The sequence below is a fragment of the Poromitra crassiceps genome (assembly GCF_964638095.1).
Source record: "Poromitra crassiceps genome assembly, chromosome: 21".
In the NCBI taxonomy this organism is placed as follows: Eukaryota; Metazoa; Chordata; class Actinopteri; order Beryciformes; family Melamphaidae; genus Poromitra; species Poromitra crassiceps.
Genome location: NC_139638.1, coordinates 2,091,521 through 2,108,012, shown reverse-complemented (window position 1 = coordinate 2,108,012; position 16,492 = coordinate 2,091,521). Strand labels below are relative to the sequence as shown.

The 16,492-nt window shown below is 42.9% G+C and overlaps 1 pseudogene across 1 annotated transcript in view; it reads right to left on the bottom strand.

The window, feature by feature from the left end:
- The window catches only part of LOC310795690 (SPRY domain-containing SOCS box protein 1-like), a 33,252-nt pseudogene extending 17,264 nt beyond the window's left edge, over nucleotides 1–15,988 (bottom strand). The window contains exon 1 of the transcript in view: nucleotides 15,688–15,988. The product of the transcript in view is annotated as an SPRY domain-containing SOCS box protein 1-like (transcript). The remainder of the gene's footprint in view (nucleotides 1–15,687) is intronic.
- Nucleotides 15,989–16,492: the final 504 nt, after the last annotated feature.

The window sequence follows — 16,492 nt, the reverse complement described above, 5'->3', positions numbered from 1 at the left end:
CACTACCTTGAGTCCAGGGGTGAAAGTGGATTGAAATTCTTGCCGGAACTACTACTCCAACCTTCATCGCGTCATTGTTCTCCTCCCGCCCCAGCTTCATGCGTTCCTGAACACGCATATTTTTGACATCATGTAGTGTATAGCAAATTATTTATTTAATTATTTATTGTGCAAGTTAGTAGCCTACTTAATTAACCTGTATACAGTGTGGCACAATTGTGCTTTAAGTAAAACAGTTGTCTAATGGTAAAGTAAAGGCGAAATGAATTATGCAAAGGACAAATAATATGAAAATGAATAAGCAAGAATATGAAAATGGATAAAAAAATGCACGCATTTTGCAAATCAGCATCAGTCTTCCATTTGTCAATTTAATTAATTTAATTTAAATGGCTCATTTATAAGAATTTTTATTAACAAGGTTTATAAATAGTTTTATCAAACAGCTAATTTAAAAGCATTTTTTTCTTCTAGAAGCCGTCTGGAAGGTGAATATGTAGCCTACGTAACCTAAGTAAATTACTGAGAATTAGCCTACTGCTTGGATTTATAAAGCTTTTCATAATGCAGGAGACAGAGGGAAAAAAGCACAGTAGAGTGTGCACAGAAGTTATCCATGCAGTCAGCAGAGAAATCCTTATCCAAAGCAAAAGATTCCCACCAGGAATCAAAGAACAGACACTGAATTGGGCACTGGGTGGGCAGACAAGACAATCAAATGCCATCTTGAAAACATTCCTGAATGAACGATGGACTTTTACGCATCGGAGGCACCATGAAACCATGCGTAAAAGCTCTCTCTCTCTCTCTCTCTCTCTGCTTCATTCTGCTGTCCTCTTCCCCCGTTATGTCTAGCTTGACACAACACAGCCCGTCTAATGTACCCATCTGTAAACGGTGCAGCTGAGCTGATAAATGCCGATTTGTTCAACGAGCAACAGGTTAGTGGATGTGATAGATAACATCATTAGGCTACATTCCCAAAACGAGTGTTATTTTGTGACGAGCAAACTTTTAACGTCGGAGTTCGACAAGGAAATGCGATGCGAGGAGGCACGCGCTGCAGTCATGGGCTGCAGTGCAGAGTGCTATCCAGGCAGCGTCAAGCCAGCGTAAACACAGCTGCTCACGTTCTAGACCGGATATTGCTCCCAGAATTATTTTACAGCGGGAGCCTCACAAAAATAAGGTGGATAGACAGCACGATTAAAACCACTGACAGGTCTAAAACACTGCATTGGAACAATTTCTGAGAGAGACTACTGTTGTTTATTACCCTAACGACATAACGTCAGCCATGTCTTTCCTTGTTGGAAATTATGCGATCGTGATTGCTTCTGCACTCTGCAGCAATCGGATTTTGATTGACAGGCAGCTGCATGTCTTCCCCCAACGGCGTTCAGGCACAGAAAGTCTTAAAGGAACTGCGCACCGGAGGGTTCCGGCCCACTTTCACCAGTGCTTGAGTCCCCCTAAGCGCGCTCCCCAAAGTGGAAGTCGATCTGACGAACGGTTCTTGAGATAAAGTATCACTGCCCTAGACTTGAATATTAATGCTGCTTATTCAGCTTACAAATACATGTCCTCCTACCATTCTCTGCCCTCTCTCTCATGTTTACTTAACACCCCCCCCCCCCCCGCCTGTTCTCACCTCCTCAGCGACCAAATCAGTTGGAGCATGAAGGAGCGCAGAACTGAAGACAAATATTCAAATATCGAACGTGTTTCACGTTAGAATCGCACGGAAACAGGGCACTGCACTCCGTCGGGTTGCCATCAACACACCCCCTGAGTTTCAAGTCGATCCGACCAACGGTTCTGGAGATACGCGAAGGACAGACAGAGAGAGAGAGAGAGAGAGAGAGAGAGAGAGAGAGAGACAGACAGACAGACAGACAGACAGACGCTATCATCATTATAGTATAGATAGACTAGCAGAATACCCGTCCCCGGGTTTCATAGTCCACTTCAATTGGCTGATTATAACTCTTTGTTGCTCCACTCTTGAGCACCTGTGGGCTCCTCCACTCTGCAGCCCTCCATGGTGCTGAACCTGTCTTGGCATTTTGGCCACTAATTAGCTGTTTTTGCCCATTTAGTCGGTCCTAATCACCTAATAAAAAATATCTGGCACCGTTGGGTCACCCGCAGATGTGCTCTTTACACTTCCTGAAAGATTCAGCGCGACCACACGTAAAATGGCATAGCTGTGGCCGAACACAATTCTGCACACACAGGGCCGATTTTACACTTCATGGGCCCCTGGGCTATTCATCTCTGCAGGGCCCCCCCCTCAAGCGGAAGGGGGGGCTTCGGTGGCGCCCAACGGGCACCGCAGAAAAAAAAAATTAGTGGTTTTTTTTTGCCTTTTTTAGCCGTATTTAAAGGAATATCTCATTTTAAATCAACATTAGGATTATACTGTTGATGTCATTATTCAGTATCTTCTCCTTTTATCACTAACTTTCATGTCACCACCTGCTCTCCTGTCAGCATTCTAACTTACAAACACAAACTGTAGGGTTTAGCCATCATGTTCTTTCATAAACAGCCTGATTGGAAAGAAAGCATTGCCACTGAGATGTCACAACAAGCACTTTTATTATTATTATTTAGTATTTATTATTGCTGTTATTATTACAGTGCACACACACATTCTCACAATTATTGCACAAATCAATCAAGCAGTATTCAAGTCTGTTCGTACCTGAAATGTCTTCTTCCTGACTTTTGCCATGGCAAAGCGTTTGACTAGAGTGGTGAAGTCCAATGTTCTAACAATGTCACTTTCCAATGACATCAATGTCAAGTGGGTGAGCCTTTCTTGTCCCATTGTAGACCGTATCCTGTTCTTGACAAGCCCAAGTTTTGAAAAGGAGCGCTCTCCAGAGGCATTTGTTACAGGGAGAGTTAAGTAAATCCTGAAGGCAATATCCACATTTGGAAAAACTGATGACAGGTTCCTCTTCCTTATTATTTGAAGCAAGTGCCGCACACTTTTATTGTCTTTGTTTTTGATGAATTCTTTGAATTGCACTATTTCATCTACAAATTAGGGAGCCCTCTCACAGGGTTCCATGTCGTTGTTCCGACCTCCCCTCTCTCAGCCCCCATGCCTAAACCTAACCTCCCCCAGACCCTAACCCAAAACCTAACCTCTCCCACCCCCACGCCTAAACCTAACCTCCCCCAGACCCTAACCCAAAACCTAACCTCTCCCACCCCCCACGCCTAAACCTAAGGTCGGCATTGCGAGTGGTCGGCATAGCGGGTGGACACCCTCTCACAGTGGATGCTATTACTCTGCAAAAAAAATTGAATGCCGTCAGTAAAAAAAACATTTTCTGCGAAGACCCTGGACAGGGGGCCCAAAAAAAAAACATCAAGGGTCCCCCCCCCCAAAAAAAAAAAAAAACGTTTTTTTGTTTTTTTTTGGGGGCCCTTGATGTCCCGGGCCCCGGGCTTCAGCCCGGGTAAGCCCGTTGGTAAAATCGGCCCTGTGCACACACACACACACACACACACACACACACACACACACACACACACACACACACACAGACAGTTTGCATTCTTATCATAGGATAGGATGTCTTGCTCTTTGCGTTTGCATTGTAAGTGGTTTAAAGTATTATGTAAGTTGATTCTGATTCTTAAACTCACAGCAAGCGCAGGAACTTGCTCCTTGATGAGCTTGTGAAGCTCTCCCTTGCTCAGTTTTCCATCAGGTCCGGCGTGTTTCTTGAAAGTTCCGACCATGCAGAACAGACCCAGTTCCAATCCTGTTGCTTGTCTAGCACGTTGTCTATCCATGTCTCTCAGAGTGAGGATGAGCTGGAGAGAAATAAAATGAATTGCTATTCTATCTAGGTTTGCTGAATTCATCATAAAGAACTAATACATTTGAATATTCATAAAGTTTTCGGTTTTCAAAATTTCACGCACTTGGGAAAAGTTAAGACACCCATACAAAAGCAACTAACCTTATCAGAAATCGTGAAATTCTAGCTGTTTGACACAAACTTGCTAGAAGCAGTTTGACATAGGTTTGCCTATACATCTTTTCAAATACAATTGATTGACTTTAATTGTGGAGATATACTACTGTGAGTACAGTTTTATTTCTGCAAAACAGGTGTAAAGTTATCAGAAAAAGACCTACCTCAAAGACAAGAAAATAGGCAATTAAATGCCTTTATTTCCAACTGTGTTCCTACCTGTTCGCGTGTGTCTGCAGAAGGTGAATCTGTGGAGTGAGGAGGAGAGAGGCTGTGAAGGTTTAAATAGAGGAGACCCACCATGTAACCTCTGTTCTACACCCAGACATCTATATGTCTTGTTGACACAGTCTATTCTTCCCTTGTCTTGCCATATCTTAATACACAATGTGAATGTATAGTACACGCCTCTCTTTGTGTTGAAAAGCAATGGAGGCTTTAGGGCCCAGATGAAAAGAAAAATGTCAACGGTCAAACAACATTTTGGGTTGTCACCTAGAATGAGTCAACACTGTACTTAAACGTCATCACCAGTGAGGTGAGGCCTACATTTTTGATAGATTGCCACTCATTCAAACTCAACTGCCATGTCGGGGTCCCACAGGAGCAGCTGGGTCTGCTTGGTTTCACTGTCTGACAGAGGTCACCCCATATCAATAGAATTTGTATTTGGAGAGAGTCTACAATAGGTGATGGTTGGTTACATTGTAACCCAGGTTCATTGAGTGGAGACTCTCCAACCAAGAGCCACTCCGAAACATGCTTCTAATCAGCTTAACCAAGGCAGCATGCGTAGTAGCTTTTATGGCCTTGGGCCAATCAGCGCGCAGCCACAATCACACAGGTGATGTGATTATGTCTTATACAAGCTAATCTATGACAGCTGTGCTGAATCACGATATAATCCCATACAAATAGAATTCATATTTGGAAAGATTCTCCACTGAGAGAACCTGGGTTACAATGTAACCAACCGTTTTACATGCAGGAAATTATATATTCCAGAATCATCCTTCCTTTTGAATGTGTATCTGATACAGATTTGCTGCATTTCAGTTTAGTGTACAATTACATTCAGCCCATAGCAAAGGCCCATGTTTCAATGTAAGAAATACATTGTTAAATAGGAGACCATTTCACACAACATTTTGATGCAAGATAATAGGCACAGCTCATCAGTGTGTTACTGTATTCATATAGTGCTTTCTTTCCCAGCACTCCCACAAAAAAGAGTCTGGAGTTTGCATGTTGTTCTTCCTCTGGACAGTTGGAGAGGTAATGTCGGAGAAAATGTAAGTTACATTAATTTGTATTTCATATTCAATAAGCTATAATTGCATACAAATAGTTATTGTAGTTATTGGTGTTAGTTATAATCATAAACTGCACACACATACTGTAGGTAAAAGCAGATTTCACCCTCTGCCCACAGTAACATGTCATGTCACATGTGGTTGACCTTGCTTGGCGCCAGCTTCTGTTGCAGCTCAAAGATAAAACATGTGCTCCAAGTCAGATTCCCTCCTGCCTCTTGCTCTCCTCTCTGCCTACTGTATAAGAATCCATGACAACTGTTGAATCTTCACTGCATCTATGACCCTCTGTATTCTATACATCATGTATTGAGAAGATTGCAGTCCCTCTGTAATGCAGTTTACAGGGGTATATGTTTGCCTGAATACATTCTTATAAGATAACTTCCTGATTCCTGCCTTCCTTCAATATTTGTTTCATATTGGCTGGAATTGGTGTTGTTTATTGCGGGATGAGGAATGATGATAATTGGCACCAATTCCATTGCATAACAACTGGCATTAACACAGCATTAATTCCAATATTACATGACATCAGTTGTAATCTCCAAGGCACTACTACACAGCATGCGGCGTTGCTTGGCTGTTTCTTAAAGATGTGGCAAGGTGTTGGGTGTACCATCTACTAGAAATGATAGAGTCTTTGTCACTCTGGTGCTCTGGGCATACATCACACACTTCCTCGATAGTATGAAAATGTCACTCAGAAGCAACCCAGAATAAACAGTTTGATGGGCGTACTCATTTGAAAGAATGTACTGCTCTATCAACTGTAGTTGAACTTGTTTGGTCGTATAGTCAAGCAAGTAATCAGTAAACAAACACAGCTTTGGAACACAAAGGTTATTATCCTGAGACGGATGTTTGGAACATTTTCTCATGTGAGTTTTGGACAGTGGCATGCACATACAGTACACTTGCATTTTTTACCTTCATATGTAATCCAATCTAAAAACTTTTTTTTGCTGTATTAAATTAAATGCAATATGAAATTGAACAACTTTGACATCTCAAAATTGGCCCTACCAACAAAGTTAATTTGTATATCAGAATCTGAATCACTTTTATTGCCACAATATGCAAGATTACATACGAGGAATATGTTGTATGCAGCGTAGCGGTCATATTGATATTCAGAGATAAAAGGAAAATATCTAAAAGACAAAATCACAACATTGCAAATGCAGTCCAATTATATATACAATATATATATATATACACAAATAGAAGGAGTGTTAAGTAGGAATTAAATATGAATTTACAGTCCAAGTTGAATAGGCATTAAATAGGAATTTACAGTCCAAGCGGTGTGCGTTATAGTTAACAAGAGTAATCTAATGGAATAGAAAGTTAATAATTATATATTTTTTTATTAATAATTCCAGGTGAAACTGCACTAAGCTATAGTAGTTGGAGCTGAGCTGAGCAGTCTGGAGGTGGTTGCAGAGACAAGGATGAGGAGGAAACTGCACGCTATGCTGGACAACCCCTCCCATCCCCTACATGGTGTGCTAATGGGGATGAAGAGCACTTTTAGCCACAGACTCATTCCCCCCCCCCCGACACTCCACAAAGCGCTTTGGCCAGTCCTTCATGCCAGCGGCCATCAGGCTCCATAACAAGAAGTGAGACCTGTTTTAGTCACTTTATGCATTTTTGCACTCGCTCATTTGCGTATGCATTTTTGCACATGGCCCTGCACTTTACAAAACGGACTTTGCACATAGACTAACTTATTTTTTTTAAATTGTATTGTTTTTATTTATCTCTATTTATCTGTCTGCTCTGTATTTTTTAACCCCTGCTGCTGTTGCTGTTTTTAGACGCCTGAATCTCCCCTCGGGGATAAATAAAGGTTTCATTCATTCATTCATTCATTCAAGCTGTTCAAAATGAAGAGGCGTTTGGGGAATCACTTGACTTGATCACTTGACTTGACAAATTTAGATGACTTACACAGATCTGGGCCCAGGGATTGCTTCTCAATGGAGTCTGGTGTCTCAGAAATGTGACCTTTTTTTAATGAGAAGGAATACCATATTTGTTTCTGTACAAATTAGATTAGAGAAAAGTGTCTTGTGACTTTATGCAGAGGATGACAACATGTATGTAGCTTCAACTGCTCACTGCTAAAGGCAATAGCTATTGGAGAGAGCTAATGCATGCATGAGCAGCCTACATGTAATAGTGCCTTGTTCAGACTTATGTCACTTTTATCTCATCGCTCCTCTGGTGCCCGTTTAGAAACTCTGTCACAGTGTTTTAATTTGAAAAGGGCACCTGGGACACACACACACACACACACACACACACACACACACACACACACGTCTTAAGGAGTATTGCCGTCCTTGTAAATAAGAATTTGATCTTAAGTGACCTGCCTGGTAACACAAAGGTCTAGCAGTGATACTCAACCTGAGGCTCTAGAGCCAAATGTGGCTCCTTTATGGGTAGTTGTGGCTCTTTTAAGTTCTACTTAAAATACATAAATAAATAAAAATCTAAGAATAAATAATGTGAGGAAAGGGACTTTTTTTTGGATTGTGGCTCTTGCAAAGATTTTTTTTTTTTTGGTCAATGTGGCTCTTGAGTAGGGAAAAGGTTGAGTACCACTGGTCTACAGTATGACTAAAGCAGCAGGGTAAAACTCTTACACATGCAGAGCTGTAAACCTGTTTAGTGAACACTGGATTCTGATCATTCAAACTGTCAATTCATTCATTCAACAGGTAGGCCTAACGGACATTTCAAGTGAAGTGGACGTATTTTTGGTTATGGTGACCTCTTTCAGCAGACAGGAGCAGTTCAGTTTCAGAGTTGCAATGCCATATCCCGGCCAGATGAGGGTCCCCTAGGATAAGTCCTCACTCAGTCTACACAGTATTCTAAAGATAATATAACCTTTATCTATAGAGCGCTTTCCAAAATACAAAGAGCTTTACACAATATAAATAACATGTACAATAAAAAATTAAGAACTCGTACAATAATCAAAACAAAAATATAGAAATAGACACTGAAGTCCTGTAATTTTTGTTTATCCCCCGCCATGCATTGATGAAAACATGACACAAAATCTCAACTTTACCTAGTGATAACATTGACATCAGTAGCTGTTTTTATTTAATTTTTTTCCTTGTTTGATTGATTGCTTTTATCATGCATCTGTAAAGCACCTTGTGAAGTGTGCTATATAAATTGAATGTATTATTATTACTAGTGCAGTGCCCGTTCCCCCATGCACCACCCCGTGGGCGCTCCCCCTCCGCACACACACTGCACTCAGTCAAGTTTGAAGTCGATCCAACAAACGGTTCTCGAGATATGCGAAGAAAATACATACAAACAGTCCTGGAATAAGTCCAAATTGCACTGCGTCGAATTCCCATCAGCGCACTCCCCAAAGTTGAAGTCGATCGGACGAATGGTTCTCAAGATAAACCACTTTTTGTGTTGCCAGTAGGTGGCGCTGTGCCGAATTGCACAACATTCTGCACTGTTCTATGTCAGTTTCCCAGCAGCACACTCTCCAAGTTTGAAGTCGATCAGATGAATGGCTATGGAGATAAAGCGCTTTTTGTGTTGCCAGTAGGTGGCGCAATGCCAAATTGCACGGAATTCAGCTCCCTGCACTCCCTTGAGTCCCCCTAAGCGCACTCCACTCAATGTTTGTTCACTCCATGATTTTCATGATCTTCAACTACTGTCTGACAAGCTGGTCACAGGCCAACCAAACAACATGCAAACCATTAGAATCATTATACAAACAGACACTCAAAACACTAGATAAAAAACCAAGACACTTCCACCACTGCTCAATCCTGGACAAATATAACACACTGAGCTGGAAGAACAACATCACATTTGCAAACACCTGCCTTGTCTATAAAGTAATCCATGACTTGGCTCCACCCCCACTCAAAGCATTCATCAACCAACAAACAGGCACATAACCTGCGCTATAGCTTTGCTCTGTGTGTTTTTACAGTTTACTTCTCTTTCTATTTTTATTCTTTTAGGAAGCCTGTTGCAACACCTTGGCCGGGGACTACGGGTGGAAACTAGCCTTTTGGCTAAACCTGGTGTATTTACATTGAATTGTTGATTAATATGCTCTGCCCCCTTTTTCAATAAACTGAACTGAACTGAACTCCCCAAAGTTGAAGTCGATCGGACGAACGGTTCTTGAGATAAACAGCATTTTTGTATGTTGCCAGTAGGTGGCGCTATGCCGAATTGCACAAAAACAGGGCACTGCACTGCAGAATAGGGCACACTCCCAACCCTACTTACACAGGATGGGGGTTCCCGGAAGTGGCGTGGCCCTTGAGCAGTGATACTCAACTTGCGGCCAGGGGGCCAGATGCGGCCCGCGACAGGGTGAAGAGTGGCCCCCTGACCATTTCCTAATAATTTCACGTTAGTTTTCATTGTGAATTAGAATCTAATTCACATTAATAATTATTTTGAAATAAAGTTTGGCTGAGCTCCAGTTAAATTGTCAAATACCGCCGTCTGCTCGCTACCCAGGCACTTATGTATGTACAACATTGTCAGACTAAACTCCGGCTGACACCCCAAAAAACTACAATCCGCTACAGAAAAATGTATATTGTTTGTTTATTAGCTGGCCCCTGGCCTCCTATCATTTCACAAAAGTGGCCCCCGGGCAAAGCAAGTTGAGGGGCCCTTTACACGAGGACAGTTTCTGAAAGAAACGACACAATAGCGTTTCCTTCACACCTTCTTCCTGTTTACATGAGCGCTGTTGAATTTTTAAAACGCCGTAATGTACATGCCAGGTCGCTAGGTGGCAGTGTGATCACCTTATTCTTTGCCCATACAAGGACGCTTCTGCATGACGTAATTTCGTAATCGTCTTTCCGGTTTTAAACGTGGAAGTAGAGTACGCTTTCCGCAGTCATTTTGACTTGCCAAAAAGCTTTTTTCAAACAAAAAAAAACCCTAAACTGTTTTAAAGTTTTAATATTTGTCGGGTGAGAATGTAACATATATGTGACTAGTTTATCAGAATAACGCCTATTGGAAATCTTTAACGAGCAGCGAGGACCGGGAGCGCTGAGTGTGCTATCTGTCAAGCCCGCAAACCCTACTGTAGGCTACTGGCAGTGAGAAAACACTGTCGATGTGCTTTTGTAACTAACGTTAAATGCCGACCAGGTACAGCCATCGGCTCCTCGCAGCAGTAATGTTCTGAACATGTTGGCCGCATGTTGGCCGCAGTGTAGCTTAATTCTGAATGTTGCCAAACCTCATTCATACTGACGTTTTATTTGGTTGCCAACTCGCGCACGGCTATGGCGTAATCGTGCGTGTCGCGTGTGCAGGCATGTCAGAGTTTCTGAAATGTGCCTTTCCAAAGCGATTACATGGAGCCCTCAGCGGGAAGCGTATCAAACAATTTCACTCTGGAGGGTGGTTCCAAAATGTGTCGTTTCCTAAGCGCGAATTCGCCGTCGCCGTCTAAAAGGGAGGCACTAACGATAAAATAATTACCCGTTTCCATAGGAAACCGTCCTCGTGTAAAGTGCCCCTGAGTATCCCTGCCCTAGAGCATATTATTTCTGAATGCGTGACTCATTATAGCCTACCATTATAGCCACATAAAAAATTTAGCTCTACTGATTATTTCCCCTTGATTTTATTCATGACAGACTCGTAAATGCATATTTGGACAAGCACATACATAGGAGATTTCTTCACCCTCTGCTCTTAATTGGAACCTAAGGAGGGATGCTGCCCACCCTAAACACAAGGTCGTTCCTCTGTTTACTTTCTCAGTAGGTGTCAACAGCCCTAATTAAAGCTGGGGCTTAGGGATCGAAGGAGCAGAACTGAAGACAAATATTCAAATATCGAACATGTTTCGCGTCCGAATCGCACGGAAACAGGGCACCGCACTCCGTTGGGTCGCCATCAGTGCACCCCCTGAGTTTGAAGTCGATCCGACCAACGGTTCTCGAGATACGCGAAGGACAGACAGAGAGAGAGACAGACGATCCCGTCATTATAGTATAGATAGTATAGATTTAGGCCGATACGTTGGTCTCTACTGATAGGTTAGTTAGAATGGAATTCCCTTGCGGGATTACTATGGAGCCAGAACAGTCTCATAATGAATGAACTCTCGCAGGGTTTTTCACGAATGCACATGCTTTGTTTCGCAGTTGTATTTCGGACTCACTAATGCACACAGTCTGTTTCGCAAATGCACACGCTCTGGTTCACAAATATAATTTTTATGCAAACTTGTAATATAAATTTGGAAATGCACACGCTCTGCTTCACAAATATAATTTTTATGCAAACTTGTAATATAAATTCGGAAATCCACACGCTCTGCTTCACAAATATTATTTTGAGGCACACTTGTAATATAAATTCACAGATCATGCGAATTGCTGAATGTGCATTTACAAACTGCTTCTCATTTGAATTGAAAATGGTGAATTTTGAGACTCCCCTGAGGTCGCAGATCAACGAACGTCACCATTGGCTAATAAAGCTGTCAATCAAATGTATGATTCTGATTGACAGATTCATCAGCCAATCAGGTGTGTTTGCTTTCAGCCACTCATATGGCTCCTTACATTTTCTCCACACTTTTAAACCAATCGCAGAGCTACTGTTATGTGCGCATGCGCAGTGTTCAAACAAGATGCGCTAGACTACAATGGCGGACAGAAGAGACAGCATGGAGAGACTTAATCAACCTCAACCTGTAAGTAACACATTAATCTGATTATCACCTCTAGGTCCCCTCTAGTCATACCTTCCACACGGTATTAGCTGTTTGTTTCCCCCGAGTGCCCAGGTCGCTTGCAGTCTGGCTGCAAGCAGGGTGTAGAGTTATGCGGCCCCTCCCTTCACCCTCCCGGCTGCCCAGACTCAGAGCAGTCAGTGAAGCTGTGATCAAGTGCCTGTGACTGTTTACAACCATAGTGTGTAGGTTATTGTTATTCAACGTGATAATGGCTGCTGAGAAGCCCCAGAACTCCCCCCCCCCCGTCGAAAAAGTCCGCGTTGTGGGAATATTTTTCCTACGTTAACTCATTGAGTGCCAGCCACTTTTGGAGAACGGACGCTCCCAGTGCCAGAGTTTCAGAGCGTTTTCAGTGATCTCTCGAGGCCCACAGAATATTGTGTGATATTACTATGTAAACACCAAACACGCACAAAGAACGATGAGACTCTCTTCTATCATCTGCAAAAAAAAGTTTATTGATATCATTTTCCGTTCTTTAGTTATCAGCCGGAGAAGATAGGTTGATTTTAGCAAAAACACACGTTTCAATTTAGAAGCTGAGATATTCCGCCTTTTGTGAACTGAAGCATTTCAAGCACATCATTGACTCTGAAGCTAATATTTTCTGATGTAATGACACCTCAAAAATAATTTCCTTCAATAAAATAGTGAAAACAAAGGAATTTTGTTTGGCCAAATAATATTTTTTAGCTGCAACCAGCAGCGCTGGCCACTGCGTGCGCAGACCCTACACCTTCTTGCTGGTCTTGATTTACTGCTGGTGGGCATCATATTCTAGCTTGTTTGCCTGTCTCTCTGTCTATCGAGCCTGCTGCTGCCTGGGTCTGTGTTTACTGTCAATGGTTGTATGCTGTAGTGCTCTGCGTGCCCCACCCCCCTCCTCCTCCTCCGTGGGAGTGTCTCTGGGGCTCTGCTGCTTGCTCTGCGTTTGCTCTGCACTGAAAAGTGCGCTGCATCCCCCCGCTTTTTCACAGCCTGTCGCCGGCTCCCAGCTGAGAATAATGTAACTTTTCAGAAAGACGCTGGTGTCGGCAACTAAATCATATAGAGGGGCTATCGCAGCGGAGACGGAGGGGCTCAATTGTGGCAGCAGATTGACTGCTGTTCACAGGCACAGCTGACGTTATGCTTCATGCATATCGATGCGATTTCCGTTTCCTCATGACATAGAGGTTAAATTTATGTTTTGAAAGAGCAAATCCAGTTATAGAGGGGTCAAAGACCATTTCAGAGGAATAGAGAGAGGAATAAAAACACTTAAACTCGTCATTAATCTCCTGCTCATCATTAGAAATCTGGCCATCTTGTTTACGGATGCCTGTGATCAGAGTAGAGGCTGTGAGTTGTCTGATCTGTTGAGCAAGAATCTTGCCCGACTTGTCTGAATGTTCATACAGATTGGAGCGAGTTTGAAGTAATAACTGTTCTGTATGACGTGTGGTCATCAAGTCAAACTGTCTGCAGACTTGATCTCTCCTTTAAAAGTTCAGGAGTGGGAGCGGTTGAGTAGGTATGGTCCAACTGTTGAATTTGGTCAGAGAGCTCTTTAAGACGTCTCCTCCCATACCTGCTCTTCCAAGAAGTGTGTGAAATTATTACTCCTCTTAAAAAAGCTTTAAGCGTTTCCCAAAGAGTGGATTTGTTAACATCTGGCGTATCATTTATGACCAGGTAAAAATCAATCTCTCTATTAATGGATTCAACAAATGAATCATCAGCTAACGAAAGATTGTTAAAACGCCAAGGGTGCCGGGTAGCTTTCTTTGGAAAAGATAATTGCAAAACCACAGGTGCATGGTCAGAGATAACAATGCCTTCATACTTGCTGTCTTTAACTGAGGTCAGCAGCTGGCTGTCGATTATAAAGTAATCAATCCGGGAATAGGAATGATGCACAGCGGAAAAGAATGAGTAGTGTCTTAAATCAGGGTATAGAAACCGCCACGGATCTGACATATTATACATCTGTAGAAAGGAATTAATGGTCTTTGCTGATTTCGTTATATTGTAGGGAGTCTTAGAGGAGTGATCTATTACTGGATGTAACACACAGTTAAAATCACCCCCTAAAATGAGCCTGTGAGTGTTTAAGTTAGGTAATGAAGATAAAAATGTTTTCATAAACTGTGCATCATCCCCATTTGGGGCATATACATTGGCCAATATTAAAGGGACATTGAATAGGGTACCTGTGACCACAACAGATCTTCCTTGGTTGTCTGCAGTAACATTCTGCATAATAAAGGGCATGTTCTTATTAATAAGAATAGCAGCTCCCCGATTCTTGTGTTGGTAATTAGAATGATATAGTTGCCCCACCCAGTTTTTGCGTAATCTGTTGTGGTCAGAAGTCGTGAGATGGGTTTCCTGGAGAAAAGCAACGTTAACAGACAGATTTTTCAAATATGATAAGACTCTATTACGTTTGATAATATTATTAACCCCCTTGGTGTTCCAACTGATGCAATTTACTGTAATATTGCCTTCATTACTCCTTGTTAGCAGTGCGTTAGCCATAATCACAAGAAATCAAAGAATTGACTGTTACTACAGCATTCAGAAAAACATCTCCGTGCGCACCTTGACACAAAATATGTAACAATAAGTACAAACATGAAACAAAATGCCCCCTTCCTCCGACTTACCACTCCCCAAACGAGAAGTAAGAATCCCCTGGCACACTTGGTTCTTTCCCCTTGAGCTGCCTTAGGCAGTAACATCAAAACAACAAAACAAAACAAAAAACAATGCTCCTTAAGTGCATTATAAGTTTCAATTGCCACACCTGAAATGAAACTATAAACCCCGCCTACGGTATCCAAGTATAAAGTATAAAACTAGCAGCCTCCTCGGAGATGAGGGTAGAAACGCCCAAATGTAAACATAAGCATACTTGTACCGTAGCTTTGCTGTGACTGAGTCCAAACATATTCGCGAAAGATGCGTACAGTCCGCCTCTTGCTGGTGATGTGAATAATTGTCCATCTAAATGTAGCCCGTGAGAGGTGTACAGTCCGCCTCTTGTTGGTGATGTGAATAATTGTCCATCTAAATGTAGCCCGTGAGAGGTGTACAGTCCGCCTCTTGCTGGTGATGTGAATAATTGTCCACCCAAATGCATCCCCAAGAATACATTCTCCTTTCTTATCGAAACAAATACTATTAATAATAAACACCCATACCTGAAGCCCCCCCAACAAAACAGAGCAGCGACCATAGTAAAAAGTATATGTACTGGGATGAAAACTTAAAGTTATTATCACGCTTAGATAATACAGGTGTAAACAAACAAAGGACAGAGTCGTCCACGGGTGCACATCACCAGGCATGGTTGTACAAAATGAATGAGTCGTCCACTGTCGCACATCACCAGACGTTACGCTAACAAAAACATTGAATTGTCACATATCACCAACTGTGGAAATTACGAACCAGCCTTGTCCCTGTATGCAGTGCCGGGCATTTGAGGCAGCTATCCTCTTCTTACCGTATCTTAATCTCTCATTCGGCCCGTTGAGGAATTAGTCTGTTTAGCGAGGAAGTCCTCCACATCTGCGGGGACGTAGCTCAGCTGGGTGGTATAGACCGTATTTGATGCCTGCCTGTCTGAGCTTAGCTTTGACCGGGTTGAAAGCCGCTCTGCGGCGGCTGAGCTCGGCACTCATATCAGGGAATATGTGGACCCTTGCCCCTCTGAATTTTAGTTCGCCCTTGTTTCTGGATACTTGTAGGATTTTCTCTCTGTCCGAGTAATAGTGCAGCCGCACTATCATAGGCCTGGGGCGGTCCCCGGATTTGGGTTTAGCAGCAAGGGATCTGTGAGCACGATCAAGCACCACGGGGTTAGATATATCATCGCCCAGCACCTCGTTGAAAAAAGAGGCCATGAATGCCGTAGGATTGCCACTTTCTGCTTCCTCAGGGATCCCGATGATTCTCAGGTTCTGACGGCGGCTCCTGTTCTCCAAGTCGTCATTCCGGTCCTTAAGTTTCGCCATCTCCACCTTCAAAACAGAAATGATGCACCAGCTCAGTAATATTGGTGTCATGGCGGTTGAGAGCGCCCTCAATATCCCGCACAGCGGTAGTCGTCTCGGCCTGTGTTGAGCGAAGGGACGCCGTCTCGGCTCTGAACTCCGCTGTTAGGGAAGCGATGTCCGCTTTAGTATCGCGACGGAGGGCCTCGAGGTCTTGCTTGATTTCAGCGCGGAAATTAGCCATCTCTTGTCTAATTGTGTCGCTCATCAGCTGTCGGGAGGCGTCCAGCTCGGCTTTAACCAGCTGGAGAAGGGTATTTTGCTCCGGCTCTTGTATGGGTGAAGGTGAAGGTGAAGCAGGCGGCCCTTGTTGGCTAGGTGGGAGGCGGATGGAGCTGCTAGCATTAGCTGGGT